Source organism: Lissotriton helveticus, chromosome 8 (genome assembly GCF_964261635.1).
Source record: "Lissotriton helveticus chromosome 8, aLisHel1.1, whole genome shotgun sequence".
Classification (NCBI taxonomy): Eukaryota; Metazoa; Chordata; class Amphibia; order Caudata; family Salamandridae; genus Lissotriton; species Lissotriton helveticus.
Window position 1 is genome coordinate 1,287,928,716 of NC_136069.1, and position 17,228 is coordinate 1,287,945,943.

The following is a 17,228-nucleotide window of genomic DNA, read 5'->3' on the forward strand; positions in this document are numbered from 1 at the left end:
GAAATATTTAAATCTGAAACAATAAATTGCCTTAATTCATAGCATAGAGATTGTATCATTTTACAAGTTAATCAAAGTCCGAGATCAATTATAACGAGACACTCAAGCCTGGTCAAAACATATTATGAGTATGCCTTTTGTACTCAATAATACTCGTGGATTAGAACAAAAAGAAAAGTTTCCTTTCCAACTAATATACAGTGAAGCTCCTGTAGAACAATTCAACATCTAGTGAGACTACATTTGCGTTTGCCCTCAAACATGTTAATAAATAAACAACGTATAGAGAAACATTGCTTGACCACCTATTAAAATTGTTTTATTTGTTTTTTGGTGTTGGTCCCTGGTATCTCAAAATCTTTCACCATAACGCAACAACATATTTATGTTTGATGGTGTCCTCTTCAAACAAATCCGTGGAGCGGCCATGGGTTCAGCTTTTTCTCCCAACTTTGCCAATCTGTTTTTGGGCAAGTGGGAAGAAGAAATTATGACCAATGTAGATCTCAAAGATGACTTCACAAAGGTACACATGCCTATAACCAGTATATCTCCTAATCATAGCGCATTATATATACTTGTCAATATTATTATGCCTGTGGCAGCTTGCGCGAATTTCGGATCAGAAACCATCCGTAAATTTAATTAATAGGTGGTCAAGCAAAAATACAGCAACTATGTGCAACCCATTTTCTAAATGCTTCATTTCTTACAGAGCAATATATCCTAATAATGTGAGGTGAGCAGATCAAGACAAATCATAAATTTAACATTTCTAACCTCACAATTTCTTGGGGAATCTATACTTCATATATTTCTCACATCCATCATACATAGCCTTCAACCCCTAAGGTGAGCATTCAAATTAAAAATTCCGACTCCTATCTATTCATTGACATCTCCATTGATCATTTAATGTTCATATCTGGATATGATTCATATGTACAAACTCCAATTGCCCATCCGTGTATTAAGACATATCAAATTAAGTTGATTGTTCTTTTAATACACACTAAACCAACACAATTAGACAATTTAGATCAATTCCTCAAAAAATACCTTGATGATTATTCAATCATCCAAGACTGGTCTTATATCACATTTTTCCTATAATAGTAAATTCCAATTTTTCAGCGTACATGTGTCAAGCTTGTATTGGCATTCCAATTTGTTCAATCTTATGTTGGCAACCCAGTCTGTTCAAATAATAAACATATCTAATTAGTAACTACAATGCTATCCTTCTTATAAAATATATTCATAAGTCGAAATCTCCTATTTCATATAAAGAGAGAGTTATTATAAAGTCTATACCAGCATCCTAATATGTTTAAGCCTATATTGACATACAAATCCGTTCAGGTATCTATTAAAGTTGGCATAAGTCAGGTTGCCTTCTCCGGATTTCCAAGGTCCCTTCCAGATCTTGCTTGATGGAAATGGGGTATCACTTTTGCTGATCTGGGTGCAGCTTCCTCTGCTGCTGTGTGCAGAGATGAGTGTCTGAAAGGAGTCACTGAATAGAATATTTCTTGCACTTTTGCCTCTTTACAGCATCTCAATGCTAAATACCTTTGAAATACCAACTATTTCTGCCCCTCCTAAATGGTCAATCCTAGCTAAGGGGCCAGTGATTGCTGGCACAACACACTTCCTGTATTTCGAAGTTACTGTTTTGTTTTCCGGCACCGCATTGCTTTATCACAGTGGGAAAGTGGATTATTAGTTGGGGTGGAAGGGGTCACAAGTACGTTTTCAGACTGACTGCAACTGAGAACAATTCGAATACAGGGATCAGGTTTATCCTGGTAGAAAGTTACCTCCTGGCATCAAAAGCCTTCAGAGAAAGCAGGCAGTGGGCTGGCATTGAGAGAAGGGGTTTGAAGTTAATGGATCCTGCATCATGGTGGAGCATCAAGAACTGTTCGTTTTTTGTGCGAAATGCCAAGACAGTAGAAATTCACATTTCTGTGCCCCAGATATTCTGGCATTGATTGCCTCCCTTTCTACGGTGATGCTGATGAAGCTACATTTTGCACCCAAAAAGAGCTCAGCATTGATGGATCATGGCATTGAGAGAATGCAGTGGCAGCTACTGCAAATTCAGGCCAAGCGGTGATGTACCCTTGTCAGATCAGGTGGGCAGGTTGGTCCTGGTCTCACCATGGTTCTCCAGCTAAGACAAATCACTTGCGGGTCAAGATTCACTCCTGCAGATGCCACCAGCTCGGTCCAGGGCAGGTACAGTTAGAACTGGGTAGCTGGTCTGTTCAGATGACAGGGCTTCTAGCATCTTGTTGTGTCCTTGTAGCTTAACAGGCACACAACCAACTTACCCTTGGAGTCCACTTCTTTGCCCTGGGTACAAGTGGGAGCAGGTGCAGCCTTCTAGGTTTCAGCAGATGGTGCAGTTCTTCTTTTGTCTTCCACAGATCCAGTAGCCTGAATATGGTGCTGAGGGGTGACACATTTATGACTGGCAGTAGCCTGTGCGTCTGGTGACTCCTAGCCCCTCCATACCGATAGGGAAACATTTCCCAGGGGTAATCTTACACACATTTGCAGCAGTTCCTGTGCCCTACTCCAATCAGAGTCAAAAGAACAACAGTATCAGTCCACAAATCTGGGGGTGATCATGTAAAAAGGGACATTTCCTACAGCATCTAATTCGAATACGAACTACTGCCACAGGAATAAATTAAATCCATTAGAAATATTTAACAGTGCTTTGTTTTGAGGTAGTACAAAGTATAATCCTTAAAAGTAATTTTTCCACTAAAGATACTAAAAATCTACTTTTGCCACTGAAATACATGTCTGATAAATAGTTTTTATATTTTTCCTAAATAAACTTGCTAATACAGACTTTTATTCGCATTCAGGCTATTGCATAGACAATGATGGGCTGCTATTTACTTTAGAAACATACATTTATTTAGCTTTTCGCCTTTTAGTTCATGAAGCAGCTAACCTGTGGGCTTGCAGGTCATACGGATCTAGATAATATATTTAACTAGGTTTTTCTAAATGACAGAGCACGTGTTGCAATTTTTCCACCAGACTGACCAAAGTTGTAGTGGTTTCCATGAAGCCATACATTTTAGTCATACATGTATGAACTTTGCAACCCACTTGTGACATTTATGACATTTAACTTCAACACCACCTGCCATTCCCTGTGCCAACCTACCTCCAGCTGAAACATTAAATAATCCAATTGGGTGCTACAAATTTGTATCGCATAGGGACAAAGCACTCTGACACTGAGCAAGAAAGACAAAGGGCATGGTGTCTAATGGCAGAAAAAAATCAGTCAATTCAAAGTGAAAACCTAGGGCCACTATGTAGAAAAGGCTACAGTTGGTTTGTTTTTATGAGTTAAGAAATAGTTTTCGCAGAAAAGTTACTCTTGAATCCTTATTTCGTAGGTCGGTTTTAACTTGCATAAACGTGTATTCACATTTACCTTCATGTAACATGCTTTGAACGTTTCCTTTGTCCCATCGCACATGTAAAAAGATAATCAAAGGGTCTGAGCGACTTAATTATTTTCTCAAAATACTTACTATTATTATCACCCCATGCTATTTCCTTCTCCCACCACACATTGTTAAGGAGGCTGAAAAGGAGACACCCTTTACTGTTGCTTTTCCTAATAGGTCTATTGACCACCTTAGTTGGCATTATCATAAATGTGGGCTACTTGTAATGCGGGTCCGTGTCTTTTATTTCCAATGATTGATTTGTACTTAGTAGGTACTGTGTATTTTATGGTATTTTATGGGTTATTTTTGGTTTATGTTGTAGTGCACTGCACGTGTCATGGTGTTTTCTTAAACACATAATTGCTTCCACTCGGTCTTTTATCAGGAGGTCTTAGCTTCAGTTATTTTGATGCAGCATGCATCTGCTGTGTCACACCTCCAGAAATGCCCGAAGCAATGGTCAGGGACAGTTCATATTTGTAAAATCTTCTGCAATTGAAATCTACTACATTATTACTTGCTCTCCACAAAAATGTGGTTGCAATATAATACACAATAAATGTAATTTCTTAACATATTCACATATTATCATTATTATCTTTTATGTAGTCATTTGTTTTATTCCAAGGAACTCAGTTTAAAATAAAATATTTTGAACCCTTTACAACTGACTTGGAATGGTTTTGTCAATGTTCATATCTGAAAATTAACATAAAATGAGGAAATAAACATAAGATCAAAGTACAGGGTTACTTAACCGCCTAACCGCGCCAACAATTCCGAAGCAGTGCGGTGGTTTAGTGCAGTGGGAGGGGCCGCAATGGCCAACGGACGTGCACAGCACTACGGAGGTAGTGCGCGCGACCGTCGTTGGCCGACGCAAGCTGCAAAGGGGTAATGAAAAGTGACCTTACAAATTGAGCAGCGGACTATTCACCGGAGAAATCGTTTGCATGACCATACCACCATTATGCCCTTCGTCCTTGCAGCAGTAGTTTTTCTAACAAAAAGAGGATCAATAACATGACTGTCAAAGGTCTTTCATCAATGCCTTTGAAATGCACCCAATGCTTTTCTTGTTGTAAGTACCTCTTACTTTTGACTCTACTGAATGATGAGTCATGCACCATTCTAAAACTTGAAACTCTAATTGTGATACTTGATGCTTACCACTGTTTAATGGATATTTGGGGACAAATATTGGTCTTTACTTTCTTTGATTTGTTTATTGAACAAATCTTTTCTGTCAAAACTATTCACTTTTCTAATCAATTTTTATTGTGCGGATTTAGTGAATGTTGATTTGTTCAAATTGTGCTAAAGGTGAGTTATCCTTTTTTGGTTTCTGTCAAAAGTACAGAAATATTAATGTTGTTGTCGTCTGTACATTTCTTAAACTATTTTCCTGATTTTCCCCTATCATAAATAATTCTGACATCCGTAACTGCAATCATTTATGTCTCTAATCTCATAGTAAACTTCATTATCATGCATGTTATCAGTGCCACAATATTAGACTTCAGTTTATCTTCAGAACCTTTCCACAATCGAAATATTTGAGTTCTCAAATTGTGCCATAAAGATATTGGCACAGATGGTTGCAACAAGTGAATCCATCTATTATCTTCCAATAAAACTGTAAAAAATAAAAATGCTGTCCGAAATATTCAAATATTTGAAACAGTAGTAAAATAGTGTAAAGTGTAAGAATTAAGGTAACAAAGGGTTAACAGCTTCATCGAAATGTCGTAGTATTACGCACTCAATAGGTAAACTGTTCTGTTTTCTATTGCATAGAAATTGACTATATTGGGTTTGGGGGCTGCGTATAATATTTGGGGCTCCTCAAGAGAATTAATTGAAGTAAAGAGGAGTAATTAGGTGTGAATGGCTATTGGTGTTCACTCTATGATTTGCCAATCAGTCACTTGCCAGCATTGCACCTAGAAGAATCATTATCAAAGTCACCAGTATATGTGACCCACATGTTTGGATGCTTCATGTATAAAAATTGATGTTAGAGTGACCAGCAATCAAAAAACTATTTTCCCTGTAGGGATACAGTGGCATTTTCCTAAAGAGATGGCTGATAGTAAATCAAAATATATTGCTCTAATTCTTATCAGAAAATTGCTGCATACATGATTAAAAGGTCACCAACTCTCTAGTAGAAATTGTGCGGGACATTTTTGAAGATGATGATGATGACTCAGGTACATTATTTCCAATGTGTACTCCACTAAGCTCATAACCATCTACTCCATTTCCATTCCAACAGCATAGTTTATGTGGACTGTCAATCATAGGACAGGTAAACCATTAAAAATGATAATGCACCAAGACCTCAAAAAGATTTTGTAATTGCTCTCCCCTCAGGCAAATCTCTAATTTGGAAAATCTGTATTTTCTACCCTGATAAAAATAAAAAACCAATTATGCAGTTCATTGAATGTGAGTAGTGTCAAATAGAACACTTAAACTCCACATGTGAGTAGTTTCAAATAGAACACGTAGACGCCACCAAAAGCAGTTTGGGATGAAGTCAACAGATGTAAGGAAAAAGGAAGATTAACAGTGCGTAACCGAGGGAAGCATCATCAGTAATTGTGAAAAGCTATTAGCTTTACCCTACTCACTGCAGTCGCTATCATCACCTCTGGCACTGCCACTTTTGAGAAATTATGGTAACATGGCTCAGCCAACCATAAGCAAAGAATGGAAGACAATGTATGACATAATTTACCCGGTAAGTCAACTGTATTCCCTTACCACTGCAATGATTACTACAGACCTTCTGCCATTTTCCTATGTGTAATATGATGGTTTCCGTGAAGTGATTGCATTCTTGGTCCCACAAGGAAAGTCGCGAAGTTGCTTGTATTTCTCAATATCAGCAGTTCCATAACTTTACCAATGAGTGGTGGAAAAAGTATGTGTGGCACCAAGCAACATGGAACATAATTATGTCCTCTTAGCCATACACAAACTATAAACAAGACACTTATAGTGCACTTAATCTCCTTGTTTTAGGAAAAACCTGATCTCATGCAAGTGCATCACACCTGCAGGCAACACTATGCATGGAGAGATTGACTCCCTTTCTCACAAAGCAACACAGTGATGCCGGAACAATTTTCAGAGTCGGGGTGCTACCGTCAATGTTACATAACTGAAGTAATAGGGAATGTGAAAAATCGAAGTGTCACACAAATAAACAAGTGTAGCAAATGTATTCAGCAGGGAAGAGTTAAAGGTGCATTGTGAACCTGGTTATGCTTTTTGGATAAAACGATCACAAATATGGGCCATATGTATCATTAATTGGAAATATTGATTAGCTAATTATGATTCTCAGCAAATCGCAATTAAGTAATCAATATTCCTCATGTATGAAACTCCATGAGTTCCATATACTGATTCCTAGTGGGTAGCAAATTGACCTACCTCATGAATTTTAATGAAGTAGGTCACAACTTGTGACCCATTTGGGAATAGCTAACATCACTGGGATGGTGTCCTGCTGAGGTTAGCAGACCACCATGTCCGTGATTGCTTTTAAATAAATCAATTTTTTTTTTAATGCCGACCATTTTCCTTAAAGGAAAACGGGATGTGTTTAAAAAAAAAATGTTTTGTTTTCATTTGTTAAGAGTAGGCAGTGGTCCTTGGTACCACTGCCTGCTCTGAAAAAACGTTTTTACTACCATTCCCAAAGGAGAAACGGTCCCTTGGGGACCCCTTCCCATTTGCGAATGTTTTACCACTTTCTTGAAATAGGTGGTAAAATGCTAATGTATGCAACCACATTTCAGTTGCAAAACATTCTTACATACAACTGCATTGCGATATTATGGAGGGATGCCATAAACACGCCCCTTATTATTACCGAATCGGTATGTATTCGCAATTCCAAATTGCGATTCAGTAACATGTTACAGAATCGCAGATTAGAATTCACAAATACCAAAATTAATTTTACCGGTCACAAACAGCACGATTCTGTGAAATCTCGCCATTTGTGAACAGTAACATACATGATACACATGCCCCTATATAACTAAAGCATGGTATGATAGTAAAGTATCATTTACCAACAGCTCCTTTTCCATTGAAATGATCACTAAATTTGCTCAGACAGGTGCACAAACAATGTGTGGAAATGAACTTCCAGAAAATAAGTATGTCTTGCTTTGTTTAGATCTTATTAAAATCTTTCTCCCATCACACTTCAGAATTACAAACAAAATGTACTTTGCTTGTGCTTTCTAAACTGGTGATATAGGGCCTCATTACGATGACAGATGGACTTCAGTCCGTCCACCGTCGTCTCCAATCTGGGACCGCACGCCAATCGTGCCGCAGTCCTACAATAGGAATTAGGATGCAACCACCACTGTGGCGGTCTTATCACTCACCTTTAACACTGCTGTGGGTGCTGCTGGCTGCAGCACCTGCCGCAATGTTTAAAAGGGATGTTATACACATCCCTGTACTATGTTACAGGCACTATGTGGTGCCTGTCATTTGCTACTGGGTTATGTAGGGAAAACCCAAAGGATAGGTCTAGGGAGGAAAGGGGGCTCGTTACGGGCCCCCAATGTCCATCCAGACAGCCTTTCATGGCAGTTAGGATTGACATCCTAATCTCACCAGCGGTGCCTAACAGGCACCACCGCCATTCTGAGCTAGGCGGGCAGTCCGACTTTTGGTCGGATCCAATCCGACTGTCAGAACTGGGCGGTCAGATTTTCCGTCCACCACCGATCCGACCGCCATCGTAATGTGGCGGTCTGATCGCCACTAACGATTGGCGGGGATCTACCACTGATGGGCTGACGGTGGCGGTCATCCCGCTATCGTAATGAGCCCCATAGTCTGAAGCATTTGTACAGTTAATTTACAGGTTTTTAATTTCTATTGTGTGTTAGAGAAATATGACATCCGACAACCATTTCATTTACACTCCTTTGTACCTCTTCAAAGTTGCCATATTATTCACTTTACAAAATCATTTCATTTCATTTCAGCCAGAGTAAGTAAACACCAATCTCCATGTTAAAGCATAGTCATCCATTTTCCAGAAGGTTTGAACTCTGTCTTTGAGAAAATGTTACCAAGTTAAAACATTTTGTAATGGCATCTTTAATGCTCATTCATCTTCTGATCTCTGGCATGGTCATTTTGGGGGGGATGGAGCACCCCCGACCCCCCGGGACCCATACTTCCAGTACCTAAGGAGCACCACTACTGCTGTAACTGAAGAGTGGCTGGAATCGCTGTCAATGCAGATTAGGTTTGTGACAGCAGACAAAGGAGGCAATGCAATTGCTGCTTTTCGCCAGACATGATTTATTCACATAACATGCTCTGTACAGGTACTTACCCTGGTTATAGGTGCCCACCTGCAAGATGCTGCATTTTCTGAATTTTTATTATTTTTGCTAAAAAGATTTATGCACACCTTAACTAGTCATAAACGGCATACAAGACCCTTGCCTCCTATCATGATAAGTATGTTCTACTTTACCAACTGAAGCTTGAGGTACCTACTCTTTGGAATTCTACCCTTTCTATGTTGCAGTCTTTACTTGAGAAATGTATTGATATTATTGAATACTCGATTACAAGCTAGGCCATTTCACATAAAGCAAGCTCTCAGTTAAGTCTGCCACAGTTTTGGGCTGATTAAAGTCTTAAGCAGCTGATGAGGCAGGTGGAACCTTTGACAGTGGTAAATGGTTCTTTGTGACAGGAACTTTAAAGGCATGTTCTGCGTTTGGCATTTGACATATGTAAAGTAAACAACTGAATATAACATAATATGATGCAAAATCTACCTAGCACAATTAAACAAATTGTGACTTTACAACAACAACAAAAACAGAAAGCAACACAATAATTGCAGAACCACACAAGGAAATCACATTGCAATAACAGATCATACAAACACCGCTGCATAGAAATAAAAGAACATATCAACACCACAACAAAAAGCAACACAACAAATGTGCACAAAATTTCACACAATACAACCACCAAAATCCTGTGTTCATAATACTGTGGTAAATGGTGTTCGTAGTGAGCATTGCTAAATGAAGTAGAGCTAGTAAAACAAGGATTTGCAATGCAATAGGTCTCACATTTGCAAGAGTTACAGCTATTGGCTTTCTAAACGACACTGTATTTTACCCATGTGTTTTGGTTGCTAAATGTACATATAAATGAATACAAATGTAGCCGTACAAAACGTACCTCTCCTCCGACGTAATTTGAACTTGTATCCATTGAATAAGGTCTTGTTCTTCACAACTTTCACAACGAGTTTTAAGCGATAACTCCAAAGAGTAGTTCCAAACACTGATCTGCAAAACTGAAACCGGCAATATTAAATGTTAACGTTTTCCGACACATTAATTCCTTAGAGAAGCTGCGGTATAACAAATACTATGTGCAGGAAGAACATAAAGAGAAAATAATGTTGCTTGCTCACGTGAAGTAAAAATTGAGAATGCATAGGAGGGCCCACCGCACTGATAAAGAGTGCTTATGAAGCCTACGCCAGGAAGAGAGTATACATTTATAGAATACTAAAAACATTAGCTGACACTCTTTTGATAATGACAATACTACAATTGGTCCACTGCAAGTACCTCCCTCAGGTGACTGACATTTAATATAACTTAAACATATTAAACAGGTGTCAGATGCCAAAGATCACCTACTAGTCTTGAGATACATGTAGAGAGCACAGCAAAAACAGCGCACTGAGAAGAAGTACCATGGAAACAATATAAATGTACTGACTTATTTTTGTGTTGAAAGAGACAAGCCTTTGATGCCACCAGAAAAGAGCAATCACAAAATCCAATTTAAATGACCTATTGTGATATGGTTAACCCGGCCCAAGCAGTTAACAAAAAGCACGGTCAATTGGAGAGGTTTTCTATTTGTACTTATGTCACTGTAAGTATATATAATTAGTGCTGTGAAAAGATTACACTTTTAGTAGCTTGTTGTCTGTCCAGCGAGGTGGTGGTGGTATGCAGTTCTGCAAGTATCTGCTCCACGTGTGTGTGTGTTTTGCAGTGATGCAAATTCCCTATTCCATCTAGCACAGGATTTTTATTTTAGTTTTGTATTAAGCACATTAGCAGTTTAATATGGGAAACAACCATTATAACGCAACTTTTACAACGCACTACCATTACAACGAAACTTTTACAACGCAAAAACCATTACAACGCATGTATTTACAACGCATGTTTTTACAACGCAGGTACCTTTACAACGCATACCATTACAACGTAAGTATTGGTAAGTATATAATTATATTTTACATTTTATATGTTTGGGTTTTTTAAGGGGTATTTTTAGGGTTCAGGGTCAGTTTTCAGTTTTTGGGTAAAGGGGCATTTTTAGGGTTCAGGGTCAGTTTTCAGTTTTTGGGTAAAGGGGTATTTTTAGGGTTCAGGGTCAGTTTTCAGTTTTTGGGTAAAGGGGCATTTTTAGGGTTCAGGGTCAGTTTTTAGTTTTTGGGTAAAGGGGTATTTTTAGGGTTCAGGGTCAGTTTTCAGTTTTTGGGTAAAGGGGTATTTTTAGGGTTCAGGGTCAGTTTTCAGTTTTTGGGTAAAGGGGCATTTTTAGGGTTCAGGGTCAGTTTTCAGTTTTTGGGTAAAGGGGTATTTTTAGGGTTCAGGGTCAGTTTTCAGTTTTTGGGTAAAGGGGTATTTTTAGGGTTCAGGGTCAGTTTTCAGTTTTTGGGTAAAGGGGTATTTTTAGGGTTCAGGGTCAGTTTTCAGTTTTTGGGTAAAGGGGTATTTTTAGGGTTCAGGGTCAGTTTTCAGTTTTTAGGTAAAGGGGTATTTTTAGGGTTCAGGGTCAGTTTGGGGTTTTTGGGTAAAGGGGTATTTTTAGGGTTCAGGGTCACTTTGGGGTTTTTGGGGTACAGGGGTATTTTTAGGGTTCAGGGTCAGTTTTGGGTTTTTGGGTAAAGGGGTATTTTTAGGGTTCAGGGTCAGTTTTGGTTTTTTGGGGTACAGGGGTATTTTTAGGGTTCAGGGTCAGTTTTGGGTTTTTGGGGTACAGGGGTATAAGGTAAAAATAAAATAAAATTAAATTTAAATTAAATCAATTAAATAAAATAAAATAAAATAAAATTAAATTAAATTAAATTAAATTAAATTAAATTAAATTAAATTAAAAAATTAAATTAAATTAAATTAAATTAAAATATATTATTTTCAATTATTTTAAATAAAAAAAAATAATATATACTTACCAATACTTACGTTGTAATGGTATGCGTTGTAAAGGTACCTGCGTTGTAAAAACATGCGTTGTAAATACATGCGTTGTAAAAGTTTTCGCGTTGTAAAAAATTCGTTGTAATGGCATGCGTTGTAAAAGTATGAGTTGTAACATCATACATCCGTTTAATATACATATAAATGTATAAAAATTCAATCCCACAAAACTTATCTCTCCATCGACGTAATTTGATCTGGTATCTATTGAAATATGCCTTGTTCTTTTCAACTTTCACAAACCTGTGTAAAGTAAAAAAAACACAGTGTGAGTTTTAAGCGATAATTCCAACTGCTAGTTTCAAACATTATTCTGAGTGGTAAACACCTTTTACTGTTATCTGTAATAAAGCACTTGAAATCCAGTGTAAAAGTATGTTAGCAACTAATAGCCCCATTTTTTAATTTTCACTTACTGTTTGGGCTATTTATATCAAGTGTTATTTTTGTGATAATAGCGAGTTCCACATGCCCGGTCAAGGACTGCGTGACCACGTGTGTTTAAAGACCGCCAGTACACACTTGACCCTAAAGCTCTCTTGCAGGATTGATAGCAAGACTAACTGATCTACCCAGGTATGTGCCTTTACAGTGGAGCAGTGTTCTACTGGGTACAATGCAATGACTAGAAAAGCAGGCGGTGTTTCAACAACTCGGGACAATAAAAATAAATTGTAAGGTACCGCATTTGGGTAGAATGGACTGTCTGGTATGCACAGCCAAATAAATGTGTCCATCTGTAACGTAAAGCGTTCTGATACCTTCGCGCTATATAAAAGTAACAAAAACAAAATTCAATTTTACTGGCTCTAGGTTTGTTCATGAGGTGCTGTAGCACCCCCAAATAACGTTAAAAGAGTTCCGATGGACGATGAAAAATTAAGTGACCATTCAATTGTTTTTCTTCTGGCAGCATTTTTAAAATACAGATGTCACATATCAAGCAGCTTCTGCAACCCGCCGCTAACTATTTAAATATCGAGGCCTTTGTCGTATTTACCTTTCTCTGCCTCTTATGCGAGGGACTGTTGATCCGGAACCCATTAATGCAACTATGGGATACACCAGTGTGTAGAAGTAAAGGCGTCTGCTTGACAAAGAATTTCTAACTGTTGTGTAAATAAAAAGATTTATTTCCATCAGATTTTAAACTTTACAAGTATTTTTACGTGTCCCAGTAGAAATAAGGCACCATAGACTCTTAATTTAGAAATGTGAAAAGATTTTAGTAGAGTTAAAACAAGCCGATTTAAATAGGGTTTACTTTGTGAGGCACACAAGGTTAAAACCATGATGATATATATATTAAAGTGTACATGATTATGATCATGTAATTATGATTACGAAAAGGTCGAACTTTATTATGGCATGCACAAAATGACCCAAGCACGACCTGAAAACATGGGGCGCGGGGGAGCAGAGCATTAGAGCTAGAGTGATGGTGGCACAGTTAAAGGTGACCAATGCAGTGAAAGCGGGCCATGTGCTCCGTCCAGTGTAATACTCAGGTGGGGTATACAAGAATTTGGCAAGGTACATCCACTTTAAGGATAGTCGAGCAGCTTGAGACCTGGCTTTTCTTTTACTGAGGAAGCCACCAATCTGCTAAGCACCTTTCTTGATCCCTCTCCGGAATGTGCCTGATCACCTAGAGGGGATCAGCATCGAAGAAGCCTTGCACCGTCCTGGTTCCCGGTTCCACCAAGGGAAGGATGGCAGTGCTTTACTAACTTACACTTTTCTGTCCAGTGTTGCAGAGAACAGGGGAGTCATAAATAGGCGCACATAGTAAAAGTTACAGTGCTGCAGGCAGTGAAGCCGGTTCCGTGATGATCAAATAAACGCCCTAGGCAGAAATAGGTGCACACACTGTGTAATACAAGCACTAAATAAAATAAGTAGTTCTTATTACACAACCGCAGCATAATGAAACTGTAGTTGGCCGGTGCTCCACAGCGAGAAACGGGACTGATGTACCAGAGCCCAACCAATGAGAACCGGCAAAGGAGAGTGACGCAGGAGTGAACCAATAATAAGCTGCAGGCTGAATTACCCTCGATATAGTGATGACAGCAGGTCTTCCAGACCATGCATGTGCTGTCTAGGCACGACATAAAAAATGTTGATTTGGGCCTACATCCCTACAAAAACTGGAGGACACAATCGTGTGTGCACTGCATGAGGTGCTCACCCGAATTCGTATGCACAGTGTGCTAATTTCTTTAAACAAGTAGTAAGTAATGCCCCACGTGAGACTATGCCATTGAGCTGAATGCCGGAAAACATTTATAGAACTTCTATCGTAGTGAAAATGGTCAAGCAGTAGATGAGCTAAAAATATTGGCACATGAAATGATTGTTTTATTGCATTTTACAAGAAGAACAAGTGTTTTGAAAATGTTTAATGCTTATATAAATGACAAATTCAATTTTATTGTTTCCAAGAAACCATGTTTATAGTGGAAAGTCAAAAAAAGATTCATGTCTTGCACTAAAACTTTAACCTGAAGAAATCTTGAATTGCCTGCCAGTCAGTGTTTAATCAGAGCCGTGGAGAAGGGATATTTACTAACAAAAACACTTGTTTTCAATAGACAGTGTGGAGTCATACATTTCTGAGACATTCCAGATAACGTTGCACTTCCACCCATTCCAGAAGATTAGGAACATTTACACATTTCATAAAAGAAGACCTCCAACTTTAGCAAGAAACGTTTCAGTAAACAAATATCTCATGGCAGTAATTGTCCTGTACAAGAATCTCTACCTTTTGTGTTTCAGCCACATTCACATTTACATTTGAAGGAAATATTAATACAATTTGTACAACTACAATTTCCGATGTTAGTAATGAATGACACACTATAGCGTTATTTCCTTCGAGGCAACAAACCACTGTTAATTACTTTACCACCATCCCAGGAACATTAATGACCACTAAAACCATTCAACGAAGTATAGTTTTTTGGCAACTCTGTTTTACTAGCTGTGTTGGTTTTATGTGTTTTAAAATTACGTACATCTGTCTCAGCTAATGCATTTGCTTGAAGATAAATGATAGGAGCAGGATTTGAATTCTATAGCAGTACCAATCTTTAATGACATATTTGTATATTCAATACGCACAAATGGGTAGCATTGAATGCTTGTCGGGTGCACGTTTTGTACAGCTGGTGATTATTTCCAAAATCAAACGAATTTCATTGCGCGCACTGCAGCACATTTGGTGATGCAGTGCACGCAACAATATTTGTTTTATTTATTTATATGTTTAGTTACCTGTTAAACTCTGTAATGCATACATTACTACCCCCCACCCTGCCCCTCCCCACGTCACCGCCCTGCAGGAACTCCTATTGCCGACCACGACTGGGGATGTGTTTTGCAACCAAATCACTGTTGCAAACCAAGCATATTTTACTGATTCCTTAAAGGAGGTGGTAACCCATTAGCAAATGGGAAGGGGTCCCCACAGGACCTCTTACCCCTTAACAATGGAAAACGAAACAATTTTAAGAGCAGGCAGTGGTCCCACAGACCAATGCCTACTCTTAAAAAATTAAACTAAAATGTTTTTTTGTTTTTTTTAAATGCAGACTACTTTCCTTTAAGGAAAACAGGCTCCATTCAATTAAAAAAAAATGCTTTATTAAAAAGCAATCACTGACATGGTGGTCTGCTGACCTCTGCAGGCCACCATCCCTGTGATGGCTGCAATCCCTAATGGGTATCAAATTGTGACCTATCTAAGAGTTTCATATAATAGGAATATCGATTTCCTAAGTAGATAAGTAGCGAATCGCAAGTAGGAAACCGGTTTTCCTAATGTTAGTACATTTGGCCCTTGGGTTAGCAGGATTATCCGGTGTGTGCAGGGCCGGACTGGCTAACCGGCAGCTTGGAATGCTGCCGAGCTGCTGGATGATTTTACAGCAGTGGGGGCTGATTTCGTTCAAGGAGACTTCGAAATAATAAAAACAAAACGAATTTTGTTTAGTACACGCAGGTCCCCGTCAACGAAATTAACCCCCAGCTCAGCAGCATTCAAAACTGCCCAGTAGCCAGTCCGGCCCTGGGTGTGAGTCAAAGTTGTCCAAACACTTTACTTAAATAGCTCTACTAAATATTTGATTAACATGAAGGTAAAACTTTGATATTAACTTCTTTAAATAATGGACAAGGTGATTGTAGATTTGGAGGAAAGCGCGCAATTATGCACTTCTTGGTGTTTTGCGCAAAGGTTGTCGGACCTCATAGGAGATGGCCAGGCCCTCTTTGTAAAAATATCAAATGAGCACAGAGGCGCAACTAGAGCCAAATTTCAGGGAGGTGGGTGGGCCAATAAAAATGTCAGGGTGGCAGGCTAATTCTTTCAGCAATAGGCATAGTGAAGAAGCAGGGGCTCTAACAAGTAAATGGTCCTTCAAAGACCTGTGCAGTACTTGGGTGCGGCTGCATTAAGACAGTTTCCAGCCCGGGAAGCTACCTTAGCCCGGGCTGACGCACATGACGGGAGGGCAGCTGAAGCCCTTTGAGCCCAATGGGCGTTGTGTGCCTGAATGGGTAAACATTAATTTATATTATAGAGCAATGGATATAAACTAATCTAACGCAGTAGCATCATACTTGTGGCGGAACCCATAAGAAGGAGTACACCGTAACAAGGAAGAGCTCACTGTTTCTCCTAAGTAGAGAGATTTTATAAGTTGATAGGAAGATGGATATTGGATGGGTTTCTCTATTTAACTGTTGTGGGTTGAAAATTGAGTGCGAAACATTTTATCAATGTTAGTATGTATATTTTTATTTTATTTTAAATTGTTATAGCTTACATCAAAACAGATAAATGTTGGACTTGAACAAAATAATAGGATTTCTACTCTGAGGCGTCTTTGGCAACTGAACTATGGGTCATTTTTAATTAATTTATTGTAGTGGAAATGAGTGAGATATAATTATCTTTTCTAATTACCATGTTGGTTTAGTTGTTGAACCTTGTTGGCTTTGCCCTCCACCTTTTGCTGAATTCGTTTTTGTTGGCCTTAGGACTCTGTCCACTTTTACCACTGCTAACCAGTGTTAAAGTGCTTGTGCTCTCTTCCTAAAACATGTTAGCTTGGCTTATCTCCAATTGGCATATTTAATTTACTTGTAAATTAAATGTTACTAGTAGGCCTGCATTTATAAAGGAACAGGGGTCCCTTTTAAAAAAACCTGCAAACAATTAAGAACATAGAACTACAATGAGGGCTATGTATGTAATACAAATGGAACAAAAGTAAATATTTTACAGCATGTGTAACGTAGTAGCAACTAAGGGGAGGGGGAGGGAAAAAACACAGGGGAAGAAAAGACAATTAGCTGCCATGATGTCCAACCAGGAAGTCTGTACATTAAATATCTAGGTACAACCATGCATGAGACCCATACGTAAAATACA